Raw genomic sequence first — 14,838 nt, 5'->3', positions numbered from 1 at the left:
GGCTGCAGTTCCCATGGGAGATGTCAGGGTGCAGGACTAATGTGGAATTCCAACCAAATGGAGGTCAGTTTGGAAGGGAGTTCACCGCAGGTTTGAGCCTCCTCAACACCACCAGTGCCATTGGGGCCGTGTTCCACGGATTTCAGGCTGTGGATGCTTTGGCCATGAGCTGGACATTAACCAATGTGATCAAAGTTTTTAATTAAACCATGCCCTTCACCTGTGTATCTTACCAAAATTATTAATACACTTTTAACAATTGAGGTAGTTAACTCACTAACCATATCTCGCAATGCCATTCTTTATATAATGGACATTGAAATTTTGGACACAAGTATACAAAACAGGCAGAAAGGTATGCTGGCTGTCTGAAATCATAGAATGTTATGGCATAGTAAGAGCTATTTTATCCATTGTGCCTGTGCCAGCTCTTTGAGACAGAGCTATCAAATTAGTTCCCACTCCTGTCTACTTTTTACCCATGGCACTGAAAAACTGTTTCCCTTTGGATATTTATCTTCACACCTTGTTGCAAAGTAATATTATTAATTAATTATTAAAGTCAAACTCCCTTTGCATTCAGAGGTTTAAATAAGGAAAGTTTTACAATCAGTTGCCTAGCAATGCAGAACTTGAATATTGCTGAAATGAGAGATATGCTGCCGAAGCTTTTTCTCTTGCATTGGATCAGGACAAACACAAGAATGCCAAATTTCAAATGACCACAGCAATTTATACTGCAGGAGAAAGGGATGCTGATTGGTTGGTCAGTCAAGTCTGATTTGTTGAGGTGTTGCCATGAAGAACTTAACTGCACTATGGGTTCCCAAGCTTCGGGGTAATTCGAAAAAGATGCAAGGCTTGAAATATTCCATTTGTTTGCAAAAACTTGATCCTTACGGATGAAAGTATGTTGTTTCGTGCAAATGAGCCACATTATGAATTCAACTGATTATCTTAAATTGTTTGTTAGTGTAGCTATTAACACACTCAGGATTATTCAGCAAGAACTGCCCAATCGCAGAATCACAACGAACACTAGACGTTTGGGTTTTGCAAGCATGAGCTTGTTGAGTATTACAAACAACCAAAGGAACGTATTGTTTGATTCGATTAGCCGAACTTTGGGACCCAAGGCCTACGTACTTGACACCAAAACTAGCAAGCTGGTAAATCAGACCCCAGCCATTTTTTCACCTTGGAAGCTTCATGTAGAAATAGAGAGCATCAAATCTATTCAGCGGGACAATGGCTATCCTGATCAGATCATTGTTCGGTGTGTATTGCCCAAATCATCCACTTTCTCCCTCAGCTTCCTTTGGCCCTCCACCACCAACGTAATCTCTGCCTCCAACGAGGCGAGCCAGTCCCCATGGTCTGTCACCGACTCTTCCAGTTTTTTGAGCGCCGCACTATGTGCCTTCAACCTCTGCTCCACTCCCTTGATGGCTGTCCTCTGAAGACTCCTGCCTTTGCTGCCGGAACATAGGCATCGAAAACTACACCAACTGTTCCATGGACCACTCAGCGGTCAGTGGTGCCATCTTTCTTCTGTCGCACTTCGCGAAAGCTCCTGATCTGACTGTTGCCCCTTTACAGTTGCACTCCTTGTTTAATAGGGCTGAGACATGCCCACCCAAAGGAGAATCCTTAGCTCTGTCTGTTCTTGTACTTTGTACCAGCAAACACCCCCCATGAACAGGTAACAAGGACCAAACAATTCAAGCAGGAGCCACCAAATGTATGACCACTCACTCCATGGCCGCCACCAGAAGTCCTGGCCACGCAGTATTAGTTCATCCTGTACAGTCACTTAATTTCTGATGGCAAATAATGTGCAGTGCTCGTGGGAAAACTCCCTTGAGGAATCTGGCCAGCCCCTCAGGTTGATGCCATGCAATTGTCTGCATGTGATGTCCGCCTGTGAGGCTTCTTTGAGTTCCTGAATTCAACGGGAGGACAGCACCTGTATTGTCATGATATCTATGTCTTCCTCATGATCTGTCTGGTCTGGAGTGGGTAAGAAGGCTCTGAAGAGGATATCAGCCAAGTACAGCTCCTTACCACGTTTGTAGATGATGGTGAGATTGTAACATTGCAGATTTAGAATCACGTGTTGCAGCTGTGTGGACACTGTGAAGAAGCTTTTTGAAGATGGTTATGAGTGGCTGATGATCTTTTTCAACAGTTGCAGGATGCCCAAATGTGAAGTCACAAATTTCTGACCGACAAAGACTAGAGCGAGGAGTTCCTTTTCGATCTGTGCATAACGAGCCTTGGTGTCAGTGAGAGCCCTGGGTGCAAAGGTTATTGCTAATGCCATTCTGGCTGCATACTGCACCAAGCTTGTGCTGAGAGACATCTGCTGATGTAAGTATGGGTGCTCAAACATCATGTATTGTATTGGGCCTGATTCTGTCAAGGACGAGATAAAGATGTGCAAACCCAAACCAGGATGTCATCAGCAATGATCTCGCAAGGTTGGCCTGCAAAGAGTTGCTCAATTGACCGCTGGAAGACCTCGCAGCCCACGGAAATCCCATAGGGCATACGAAGAAAATGATATCTGCCTAGCGGAGACATGAATATGGTTAGTTTCGAGAATTCCTCATCTAATGGGATCTGCCAGAATCCACATTTCACATCGTGATTGCTGAACACTTTAGCGTTTGGCAAGTCTGCTATCATATTTTCATAGGGTAATGAGGTCTGAGCAGAGCCTTGTTCAAGTGCACTGAGTCAATACATATCTTGACCCATCCATCTTTCTTTACTGTGGCCACCCCATTGCTGAAACCCTGGGCGCGATTCTCCGCTCCCGCGCCAGTTTGGAGAATCGCCTGGGTCGCCAAATTTTCCCGCCACGCCGGTCCGCGCCCTCCCGCGATTCACGGAAGCGGCCAGATTGGCACAATCGCGTTTTGCATGGCGCGGTCCAGTGACTCGCCCGAGACAGCCAAAATGGCGATTCACCGGTACCCCCGCGATTCTCAGTGCCGGATGGGCCGAGCGGCCTGCCCAAAACGGCGGGTTTCCCCCGGCGCCATCCACACCTGGTCGCTGCCGGCGGGAACAGCGCGGGAACACTGGGGGGGGGGCTGCCTGCGGGGGGGGGGGGGGGGGAGGGGGGGATCCTGCACCAGGGGGGGCTTCAAATGGGGTCTGGCCCGCGATCGGTGCCCACCGATCGTCGGGCCGGCCTCTCTGAAGGAGGATCTCCTTTCTTCCGCAGCCCTGCAAGATCTGTCAGACATCTTCTTGCGGGGTGGACTCGGAGAGGACGGCAATCACGCATGCGGGGGTGACGCCAGTTATGCGGCGCCGGCCGCGTCATGTATGCGGCGCCGCCTTTACGCGCCGCCAAGGCCTGGCGTGCGTAAATGACGCGGCGCCGCTCCTAGCCCATTATCGGGCCCTGAATCGGTCGGGATAGGGGCCTCCATTTCGGAGAATCCCGCCCCCTATCTCTGGCCTCATCTAAAGGAGTTATGATACCTAGTGCGCTCATCCAATGCAGCTCATTAGACTTTTTGCTGCATGGCGACTGGTATTCTTCGCGAAGCAGACTGCTGGTCAGAATCATCTAGTCTCATGTGGTACACAGCTGGTAGCTTTCCAATTATATCACAGTTGAAAAGGTCTTTGTATGCTGTCATCACTGGGGCTGTAGAGAATGCACTTCTCAACCAAGTTGAATGAACCCCAATATATTGCTGCCCCGAATACCTAGAAGTGGACTTACATTCTGGTAGCTCCACCTTCGGTGTGAATAGTTTGTCCACCGTAAGCTATGAGATCCTCCCGACTGCTGGGGTCTGGTGCTGAATATCGTCCTAGCTCCCGTAACATTCAGCTGGACAATATGTTATACTTTGCCCAAGTATCAATCTTTGCTTTACTGCAATTTATATTGAGGGTGGTAAAGATCTCACCCTTTTCTGTGATGTTGTCAACACTGTCCCAGTAGAGTGTTGTTGAGACTCTGTAGCTTCACTGCTTTGGTAGAGCTCCAATTCATTTACCTTACTGAAACTCCTATCCATGGAGGTCCGACCAGCTACCATGTTGCTGATAGCAGAGGAGCTTTGTTTTGGTTCTGGTCTGCAGTATTTAGCAAAGTGTTTCCATTTCCCACATTTGTTGCATCTTTTACTATGTGCAAAACAAGCTGTTCTGTTCAGAGGGTGCTGGCCACTGCAGTTGGAGCAAAGCACCCCCTGTCGCGATTACTTCTGTTTCCCACCTAAAATCTCTTTTTTTCCATTTGTTCATTTAACATAGAAATACTAATGGCTCAATCCTGCCCAGTGAGGGCGAGGTACAGATCACGACGCCTCATGGAATCTCATTAGTGAGGCAAGCCGAGCATCATAAATCTCAGGAAGGCCAACGGCCTCGTCGCATCACCGAGTCGGGGGTGACATTGGTGCCCGTTGTTTCTTGAGGAGCAGCAAGAACAGGAAAAGGGGAGCCTGTCATGGGAGGGGCGGTAGCAGTAAGCATGGAAGAGGCAGAATCTCTGATTGGAGAAGCAGCTCCTCACTGATTCTACCTTTCGCACGTACAGAAGCAATGTTTCTTTCATTTGTCACTCCCATCATTGATTTTTACACAGGCTTTTGGGAGGCTTCAGTGGAGGACTTTTCCACCACCCCCATGTATTTTGAACCCTGGGTGAAAGTAATTTTAGTATCATGATAAAAATAGCCACATTATGCAAGTCATCAAATTTGGTGATACTTTAAAATGATTAGTATTTTCATGTATTGATAGCCTGGAGTCACTACACGGGTTCTCTTAATACCCACCCCTGATTATCCCTTTTCCATTTAATCAGATGAGAAATTAATTTTGTAGCCAAGAAGATAGATTTTATTTTGGGAATTGAGTTTTGAACTGTGAGCTATGAAGCCTGTGAGCAGAAGTAAAGATGTTGCTACTTCAGATTCTAATCTTTTGATATGTAGCTTCGACCATGTTTAGCACATCAAAGTTCAAAAAGTGCACAGTAAATTGTAAAATTCACATCTCCCACTCAGAGAAGGTATTTGAGATGTTTATGTATTTACAAAATATAGCAATTAAATTTAAATACAATGACAAAAATTGCAGACAAATGTGTTATCTAATGTAAATGAACACTGTATTTTTGTGTATTAATGAGATTCATTGAGTAAACTGAAACCAAATTCCTGTCATTTTAATAGCAGGATTCTGGAATACAGCTGTCAGATTATGACTTAAGGGTTTATAAACTTCAGGCATGCTGTGCACAAATTACTCTTGGTTCAATTGAATTACCTATTTATAGTTACTGAAATCAGCCTTGGCTGTGTTGAACAATGTTAGTTTTTGTGTCTGATCTTCGAATTTTACTGTCTGAATAATATTAAATAGGAGGCCAAATCCCTTACAAAGTATTTCAATCACCATGTTAGAGGGGTAACTTGCTAGCCATTAAAATACTGACTTCCCCAATGCCTCAGGATAGAGTGCTGTGTGTAACTGAACCATGGAGATACTTAGTAACCCAAACTTGGTAAGCATTTTTCTCTAATGATAGTGAATGCTTTATGTTCTTACCTTCTACTGTGAAGGCAGATACAAAAAACGTGTTCGAAGCCTCTGTCATTTCTTCATTTCCCATTATTAATCCTCCAGTCTCATCCTCTAAGGGACCCATGCTCACTTTAACTACTCTATTTCTTTTCATATACTTGTAGGAGCTTTTACTGCCCATTATGTTTCTAATCTTGCTATTTTTCGCTCATTCTCCAGTTTATCCTCTTCTTAATTTTGTTTTTGTCATCCTTTGCTTTTTATCCAAAATGTTTCAATCTTCTAGTCTATCACTAATCTTCCCCTGAACCTTCACTTCAACTATTTATTTTAAAACCTTCACTACAGCCTATATGATTCACTCTGGTCCCAATGCAGTTCGGTGGAGGCCATCCTAATAGTACAAAAAACTTGTTCGAGCCTCTGTCATTTCTTCATTTCCAATTATTAATCCTCCAGTCTCACCCTCTAAGGGACCCATGCTCACTTTAGCTACTCTATTTCTTTTCATATACTTGTAGAAGCTTTTACTGCCCGTTATATTTCTAATCTTGCTATTTTTCTCTCATTCTCCAGTTTACCCCCTTCTTAATTTTGTTTATGTCATCCTTTGCTTTTTTTCTAAAATGTTTCAATCTTCTGGTCTATCACTAATCTTCGCAATATTGGAAGCCTTTTCTTTCAATTTGATAACCACCCTTAACTTCCTTAATTAGTCGTGGTTGGTGCATCCTTTCTCAATGGAATATACCTTTGTTGAGAGATCTGAAATGTCTGCCACTGCTTCTCTACCATCTACATAAAGTTATCCCAATTCACTTACGTCAACTCTGCTTTCATATTTGCCTTTACTTAAGTTTAAGACACTCATTATGGAGACACATTTCTGACCCACAAACTGAATGTGAAATTCTATCATGTCATAATCACTGTTAACGAAAGGATGACCGTAAGGTCATTAATTAAACCTATCTGGTTACACATTACCAAGTCCAAAATAGCCTGTTCCTTGGTATGTTCCAGAACATATTGTTCTAGGAAACTGTCCCAAATGCACTCTATTTTGGCTATCTTTCCCAATTTAAGTTTCCCCAACGATGTGAAGATTAAAGTCACCAAGATTATTGTAGTATCTTTCTTGTAAGCACCAGTTATTTCTATGCCCTACTGTGCAGCTACTGTTAGGGAGCCTTTAAACTGCTCCCACCACACTTGCTATTTCTTATCTCCACCCAAACTGATTCTATACCTTGAACTAAGATCATTTCTCCCTATTGTATTGATCTAATCTTTTATTAACAGAGCTACTCTACCTTTTCCTTTCCTTCTGTCTGTCTGAAATGAAAAATACCCTTGAATATTCAGGTCCCAGCATTGGGCACCTTGTAACCACGTTTCTGTTATTACTCTCTTTACGTTAGCAGAGAGATGGTGATGTGGTGATAATATCACTGGACTTGCAATGCAGATGACAAGGGTTCGAATCACATCATGGCAGCTGATGGAATTTAAATTCAATTTATAACATAGAACTGAAAAGCTACTCTCAATTATGGTGACCATTATACCATTGTCAATTGTCTTTAACTTATCAAATTTATTCTCACTTGAACCTTCCCTTCAACTATTTATTTTAAAACCCTCACTACAGCCTATATGATTCACTCTGGTCCCAATGCAGTTCGGTGGAGGCCATCCTAATAGTACAGATCCCTCTTTCCCCAGCATGGTGCCAGCGCCTCATGAATCAAAATCTTTTTCTCCCACATAAATTTTTGAGCCACACATTCAACTGTCTGCTTATTTACCATCTATGCCAATTTGCTCATGGCTCAGATGGTAATCGAGGAATTATTACTTTTGAGATTCTGCTTCTCAATATCTTGCTCATAGTCCCTAAGCAAAACCTATTTTTAGCCCTATCTGTGTCAGTGGTACCAATGTGGACCAGAACAACTGGATCTGTTCTCCCTCCCACTCTGGCTGCATATAATTTTATCTCTCCCTATATACATTTTCCCTACTACAACCACATTCCTTTAAACTCCCCCCCATTTGACTGGCTCCCTATCATGATCTATTTTCTCATCCTCCCTACAGTCCCTGCCCTCATCCACACAAGCTGCAAGAACCTTTAACCAGTTGAATAATTGCAAGGGCTGTGGCTCCTCTAATGTTATCTTATGGATCTCCATACTTTATTAATTTGCAATCAAACTCTGCTATCCCTGACCGCAATCAAATTTAAAGTACCTAGCCTAAGTCGTGTGACTGCCTTATGGAACAATGGGTCCAGGTAACTTTCCACCTTCCTGATGTATGTCAGTGCCTGAAGCGCAGACTCTAGCTAATCAACACTGAGCTGAAGTTCCTCAAGCTACAGATACTTACTGCAAGTTATCCACCAGCCCCACACGGTACAGCTACTACCCAGCACCTGCTCTGCCATCTTTACTGAGTATTATTTAATAAATTAGTTTTAGAAATATCAATCAATAATTATCTATAGTTATATAAAATAGTTTAACGAATTCAACTATAAATTTAGTACAACACTTATCTCTCCCCAGTACCAGTTTAAAGAGTTGTTGTGTTATGCTGCTTCGGATAACACAGGCTGCTACTTGATGCAGTCTTAACTAAAGGATGCTCCAGACTCTGAAATGAGTTCAACGTGTTTATTGAACTATTAACACAGTCCTCAAATGTGTTCGACTCTCTGCTAATCTAACTGTAGTAACTCAGTCTAACTGTACCAGCTTGCTCTAAGCCACGTGCTGGGGGTGTGATGCTGCTGATCAACCCTGTCTAACTCTCTCGATGTCTGTCTGTGGAAAGAGGCAGGGTGTGAGTGCCTCATCCCTTTTACAGTGTTTATGTCATGCCCCCTTGTGGTGATGCCACCCCTGAGTGCCCTGACTGCCCATTGGTTCTGTCCTATTCTGAGTGTTCATTGGTTGCATGTTTGCATATCATGACAGCCCTGTTAATAGAGAGAAAAAACTTAAAACCCACCAATCACTCACCTATCTGCTCACTTAAATAATGCTTCAGGGCGTCAGCTCTCAACCCCATCGCTGGTCTCCAGCTCTCTTCTCTCAGACCACTTTTTTGTGAAAGGTGAGAATAACATCTTCTCTCTTACTCCACTGAATTCCCTCACTTAATAAATTCCCAAGCGTATATCTATCTTGAGCTGCACTGAGTCACAAACTCCCACCTTTGTGCTTCCTTGCAAGATATCGGAGAATGCAAATTGCTTGTGGCACGTCAAGGAGTTGATGCCTTCAGATCAATGGGAAAAAATAATGCTAAAGAAGTTAAAGTAAACAGCACAGTTGAATTAAAAATGCAACTCTGACTCTCTGTGTACCCAAGGATGAGCTGGAATTTTACTTGTTTTGCTTCTAGTCAGATATGAAAGTTACCTCTTTAAGATGACATGGGATATATGTTCATTAGAAGTTATCTTATTATGGTCTTTCCTGACTGATCCTCAAAAAATCAAATCACTAATTAATTAATATAGGCAAATAAAAATGACTGAAAACTTCTAAAGGTAAATAATTATGACCTAATTTTCAATGCTGTGGCTCTTGTCTTCCCAGAAAAAGAACAGCATTATGCAACTGTACAGCAACAAAATGTGACCATAATATTTAGTGACATTTCAGTTCGCATCTAGTTAGAATGCGGAATTGTATGCCCTTGAAGGGGAAACTAAATATCAATCTGATGCCGAATAATGTATAAATTAATCTTTAGTATTCTTCATCTTTATTTTGATTGTCAAAATGTTACTTCATATAGGTTTTGAACAAATTTCCATAAAAAACATTACTATAACACAAAAATATATCGTATGTTTTTGCGGTTTCTCAGCTTGCATTAGAAATAATTTTGCTTTAGTTGCTCTGTGGTCTAAATTAAGTGCAGTCATCTAGATGTGATAATCAAATCAAATATTAATTTTTTTTAATGATACTGTGTAGAGAGTTGGAGCAAATATCAGAAGATCTGAGTTGAAGCTTTAGTTGTTAAGCATTATTTCATTACAACTCCATCAGTATTATCAACCTCCAAAGTACAGGTATTAAGAGCCTTTAATGACACACCTTTCTTCAGTACCCAGGTGCCCTTTGAACCTCATTTTCATTTCAGTTTAAAACTTCTATTCTTTCTCACTGTGAAAGATTTATGTTGAGCCGACTGTATCACTCAGTTATTTTTATTTTTGAAAGAGATTAATTCTCAGGAGAGAAGGTAATAAAAATGAAATATTTATTGTCGTTTATTGCTTTTGGATTTTGGAGAATGTATTGGTATGTCAGTTGTTAACTAATTTATTGTACAAAATGGGCAAGATAGCTAATGGCAACAACGTCAAATGCAACACAAGAATTCAATGTAAACACAGAATATTTTTATGACTGGAATTTAACAAATAAAGAGATACAAAATGACTGCTATATTAAGTTCATTAAATTAATGAACTCTAAATCCTGAGGAAATCGCTTCTCATTGCAAACATGATACTCATGCAAGGCTCAACCTGATATTTGCTTTAAAACTGATAGATATTAATTAGGGTAATTTATAAAACAACTGATGTCAGCCAGCAGGGTGGGAGGTGCAGAGTAGCTGGTGGATAGTGGTGCTGTTATCAATGTTGGGAGGGAAAAATTAACCCTGGATCCTTACTTGAAGCGTAAATATATGAGGTGAAGACAGAGAATGTGCTTTGGTTCTGTTTTATCTCCACATCAAATAACCTAATGACTCACTGTCAAGGCTTCTACATTGTTAATGATCATTTGGGAGTAATACTACTGGGTGAATGGCAACCAATAAACTGTCCCATTGTTATTGTTTTGGGAAGAAAGTTCCAGAAGGGAAATGTATTCAATATTTGTCAAATATCATTGCTTCTTCAGGGGTATAGGTAGGTAGGTAATTAGCCTTAGTCCAAGAGGGACAGTTGGTTATATAACTTGAGGGACACGACTGCACATCAAGCATGAGGCAGGCAAAGAGACAGGCCTACTTCAGCTGGAACAGAAATTGAACCTGCATCATTGACGTTATTCTGAACAATATGCTAGCCATCTAGTCAACTCGCTAACCGACCACTCCAAGAATGTATATACGGGTAAAATGTTTGCAGATGAAAGTGAACTGGCAAAGACTGCAAACCGCCAGTAATAGGTTAACCTAATATATAATTAATTCGATAGGTATATCATTTAACGATGATTGTTGTAGTCTTGGGATTGGGAAAGGACACATTTTCTCTCACAAGACGGAATTCCAATATTACCTATTGCTTCTCACGTCATTCTTCCTCCAACTGAATGGAAGGCTAACCTGCTGAGTTCACCACTGTTGCAAGCAAAGAAATTTGACAAACTAACAGACAGTTTGATCATGTCGCAATGGCAAAAAAATGGCTGCTCCTTCTCCCACATTTTGCATTTTGGCCAAATTAATGGCCCAGCTGGTAATTGATAAAATTTACCCATGTAAAATAAAGCATCTGATTATCAAACTTAGCTATCGCTCTCTGTTGGTTGCACGCTGAACACACAGCTAATTACATTGTCAGGTTATGGTATCAAAATGATAACTATTTTGGATATCCCTTAACCCATTTTTGGGAGAAATAATTTTTTGTCAGGAACATTTAAATTTATTATTTGTTATTTCAGCACAAATGTTCTGGGTGAAATGTGCAGTGTTGTAATAGAGAAGATATTGGGCCGTAACTTTAAGCTTCCCAGTGTCGGATTGGAGGACTGGGGAGGACCCCAAAGATGTCCTTTGAGGTTCGCAGGTAAAGTTTGCATGGACATTACCTAGAAGTGCAAATTCCCCCTGGGCAATTGCCCTTCACAGGGAACCATCAGAAAATCTGATTTCTTTTGCAAACTTTAGATTGTTCAGACTGGGTTATGCTAGTAGTTACACAGAAAATGTGAGACGGGTTAAAGCCACTTTTAACCCCTGGGTAGGTATTTTACAGACCAATAATGACCCTCCATGGGACACCCCTGATTACCCCACCCACAGGAATTCCCCACACCCTCGACCACCCAGGGGTCTCCCCCGACTACCCTCCGAACACTCTCTCCCACTACAAGCTACCGCCATTGCCCGGATGCCAGAGTTCTTCTACTGTCTCTCACCCCCATGAGATGCACCCCAATGCATGGGAATAACCCCCACCCCCCAACCATCATGCCCGACTCTCATCTTGTCAACCCCAGACCCAACAATACCTGACCTGAGGCCTAAGTGACCGCCATGAGGCCTGCCAAAATGCACCTCCCAGGGTGCCCCTACATCCTGAGACCCAATCCCCACAGGCCCAAGCTGTCGCAAGGGACGATAATAACCCCCCCCCCCCCCCCCAATGCACCTCTTGGCCCATCACTCCCTCCCCGAGACCTGACACCGTTCTCCCCCCCCCCCCCCCCCCCCACCCCCCTCGACCCGATGAAGCCGAATCTTCCCCAATTTCCCCCAATCCGCTACACCATGCTGATTTCCCCTCCCCTCCCCATTCCCATACCTTTAGACACTTCAATTCTCCCTGGTCTGTCAAGTATCTTTGATTTCCACCAGACCATTAAACTTGCCTGGTTTACAGCAGCTAGTGCTGTTAAAAAGGGGAGTGGCCTCCTTCACTTTGACTCCTGGACTTCAACACTGGGTCCTGGGGATGTACCACACTACCTGGATCACGCCCAGACTGAGCCGGAGGGTTGGGCGAAATAGGATCAATAATAAAAATTCAGATAAATAATGAGGCACAGTGGTAATCCAATGTTGATTGCCAATGTGAGGAAGTTCAGGCCCATGCTAGTATGTTTAGAAAAGATTGCCGATGTGAGAGTCAGTTCTTCCTAAGTAATGTAAACAAAAACAGAAGGGCATATTTAGCAGAACATAAATCAGTGAATATATTTTTTCCATTTTCCAACAGCAGCATTGTAAAGAAATGCAATTTTGAACAGAAGATGTATGACAGCAGCCAGACTCCAATATAGAAATCATAAGACCATAAGACATAGGAGCAGAATTAGGCCACTTGGCCCATCGTGTCTGCTCCGCCATTCAGTCATGGCTGATATTTTTCTCATCCCCATTCTCTTGCTGATTCCCTTATTAATCAAGACAAATCACTGCATGAAAATGTACTTTGCTACTTAACTGGTGTCAAATCAATCATTGATAAATTGTATTTTGTCCAATTAAGTCTCTATTTCTGGCAAAGAGAAAAGAAAATAGAAAAACCAGACACTTGTCCTATGCAATCTTATGAGGCCAAATCTTCCAAGGAGTTGGCCATTGAATTGCCACTCTGCTCCTATTTTCTTCCACAGTGCAGAATTCTGTATTTCTGCCATAGTACCATAGAAAAGATACAGCACTGAAGGGGCCCAGTCAGTCCATCTTTGTTCATGCTGTCCCAAAGGTGCCCTCTCTAATCCCATCTTCCTGCCCATGGCCCATAGCCCTGCAGTTCACAGCATTTAAAGTGCAGATCCAGGTACCTTTTAAATGGGTTTAGGGTCTCTGCTTCCACCACCAACTCAGACAATGAATTCCAGACACGCACCACCCTCTGGACTTTCAAACCACATCTCTTCAGAAACGTGGAGCATACCTGTTCTGCGAATCCTTCCTTGTAGGACAGGATCATCAGGGAAATCCAAGTCACACACCCCTTTTACGGCACTAGCTGCCATATATTGGGACGTCTTAATTCACTAATTAAGCAGTGAAAAGCTGTGGGACATGTAAATAGAATGAGTGTGATTGAGGTAAGTAGGTAGGGTGGTTGGTTTCCAGCTGGGTAGGCTGGCAGAACAGATAGGCTGGTAGGGGATCGGGTGCCAGTTGTCAGCAATTACATCCTTTAGCAATTGCATTGTTAAGCCAATTGCAGTTGATCATTTGCTCATCCTCCAAAAGAGTACAAATAGGCACAGTTGGGGGGTGGGGAAGCAGACTTTTACAATGCTGAGCCATTCTGAGAATTAATTTGTTTGTGGTAAAAGACGGCTTCAGACGTATTCCTTCACCATGTACTATTATGGAAGTTAACACCAGCTGATTGGATTGTAGGGTGGTATGATGTCAGCTGCGTAGAGTGGCAGGGTGGTTAAGATGGGTATAGTGGGAGGCCAGGTCGGGGAGGAGTCGGAAGGTCACGGGGTGGTCAGAGGTTCATGGGAAGAGGGAATTCTTAGAAGACCGGGGATGAGTCGGAGGGTCAGAGAGTGGTTGGAGAGAAGTTGGGGGCAGGGGTTCTATAGGTACCCAGGAGTTGGACCTGATTTTATTCCTGTCTAACATTTCCAGGGTAACTATTCTGGTAAGTAAGTCAGAACCATCTGAAGTCTCTGGCTCTAAGTCAGAGTTGGAGACTTTTTCGCAGAGTTCCAGAAGCAGGGAAATTGCCCATCAAAAGTGGAAACCTCACAGGCAATTCCCGTGGAGTCCTTACATTGGGACTTCCAAGGTGTTCTGCAGTGCATCTGCCAGGGTACGACCATCTGGAGACCAGAAGAGCTGGACCATCATCTTCTGGTCAAATGTAAAGACTTCACCTACCAATGATGCCAAAAGAAAAGTAGCACAAAACCCAGCAGAATTGGCCTCCGCCCCATTTTGCAAGCAGTGGATGAGGACAGAGCACAGATTTAATAGTATTAGAACACATGGATGAAAGAGAATTCTATAAACATACTAAAGTAGGTGTTTTTGTCTGGTTTCTGGAAAATAAATGTACCATTTTCCTAAAATAAATGCCATAGCTACATATAAATAAATGTAAAGATTTTATGCTCTTTGTCTCTTTTTGCGACCATGAAACACATGGGCCCAAAATTTCACTAAGAATAACTGAGAGACTATCAATGTTTGTTGTTATTAAGGAGTAAGTTGGACAGCAACCTCTGGTGTCCCCACATGTGCCCCTTAACATGGCAATTTAAAAATTGCTGACCAATTCTCCCAGCTTCACTCTAACAGTATATTATCAAGCGACTCAGTATTCAAAGTCAAGTTGCGATTCTTCGGGCAAAAACAGTTAGAACTTGTCCGTTCAAGTGTAAGTAACTTTTAACGGTGTGTTAAATTTTAATTGCTGCCGCAAAGCCTCTTTGGCATTGAAAATTAACTTTATAAGTGTCGATTTACATTGCTTTAAATTATAATTCTTATTGGAAATGTAAAAAAGAAATTGGTTTACTTTTTATGTCTCTCTTGTTTATT

At 42.5% G+C, this 14,838-nt stretch overlaps 1 protein-coding gene across 22 annotated transcripts in view; it reads left to right on the top strand.

Annotated features, from left to right (window-relative positions):
- The window catches only part of magi2a (membrane associated guanylate kinase, WW and PDZ domain containing 2a), a 1,087,579-nt gene that overhangs the window by 694,685 nt on the left and 378,056 nt on the right, over window positions 1-14,838 (top strand). The window lies entirely within an intron of this gene.

The sequence above is a fragment of the Scyliorhinus torazame genome, chromosome 13, assembly GCF_047496885.1.
Source record: "Scyliorhinus torazame isolate Kashiwa2021f chromosome 13, sScyTor2.1, whole genome shotgun sequence".
In the NCBI taxonomy this organism is placed as follows: Eukaryota; Metazoa; Chordata; class Chondrichthyes; order Carcharhiniformes; family Scyliorhinidae; genus Scyliorhinus; species Scyliorhinus torazame.
The sequence above is the reverse complement of the archived record's forward strand: the minus strand, read 5'-3'. Positions and strand labels throughout refer to the sequence as shown.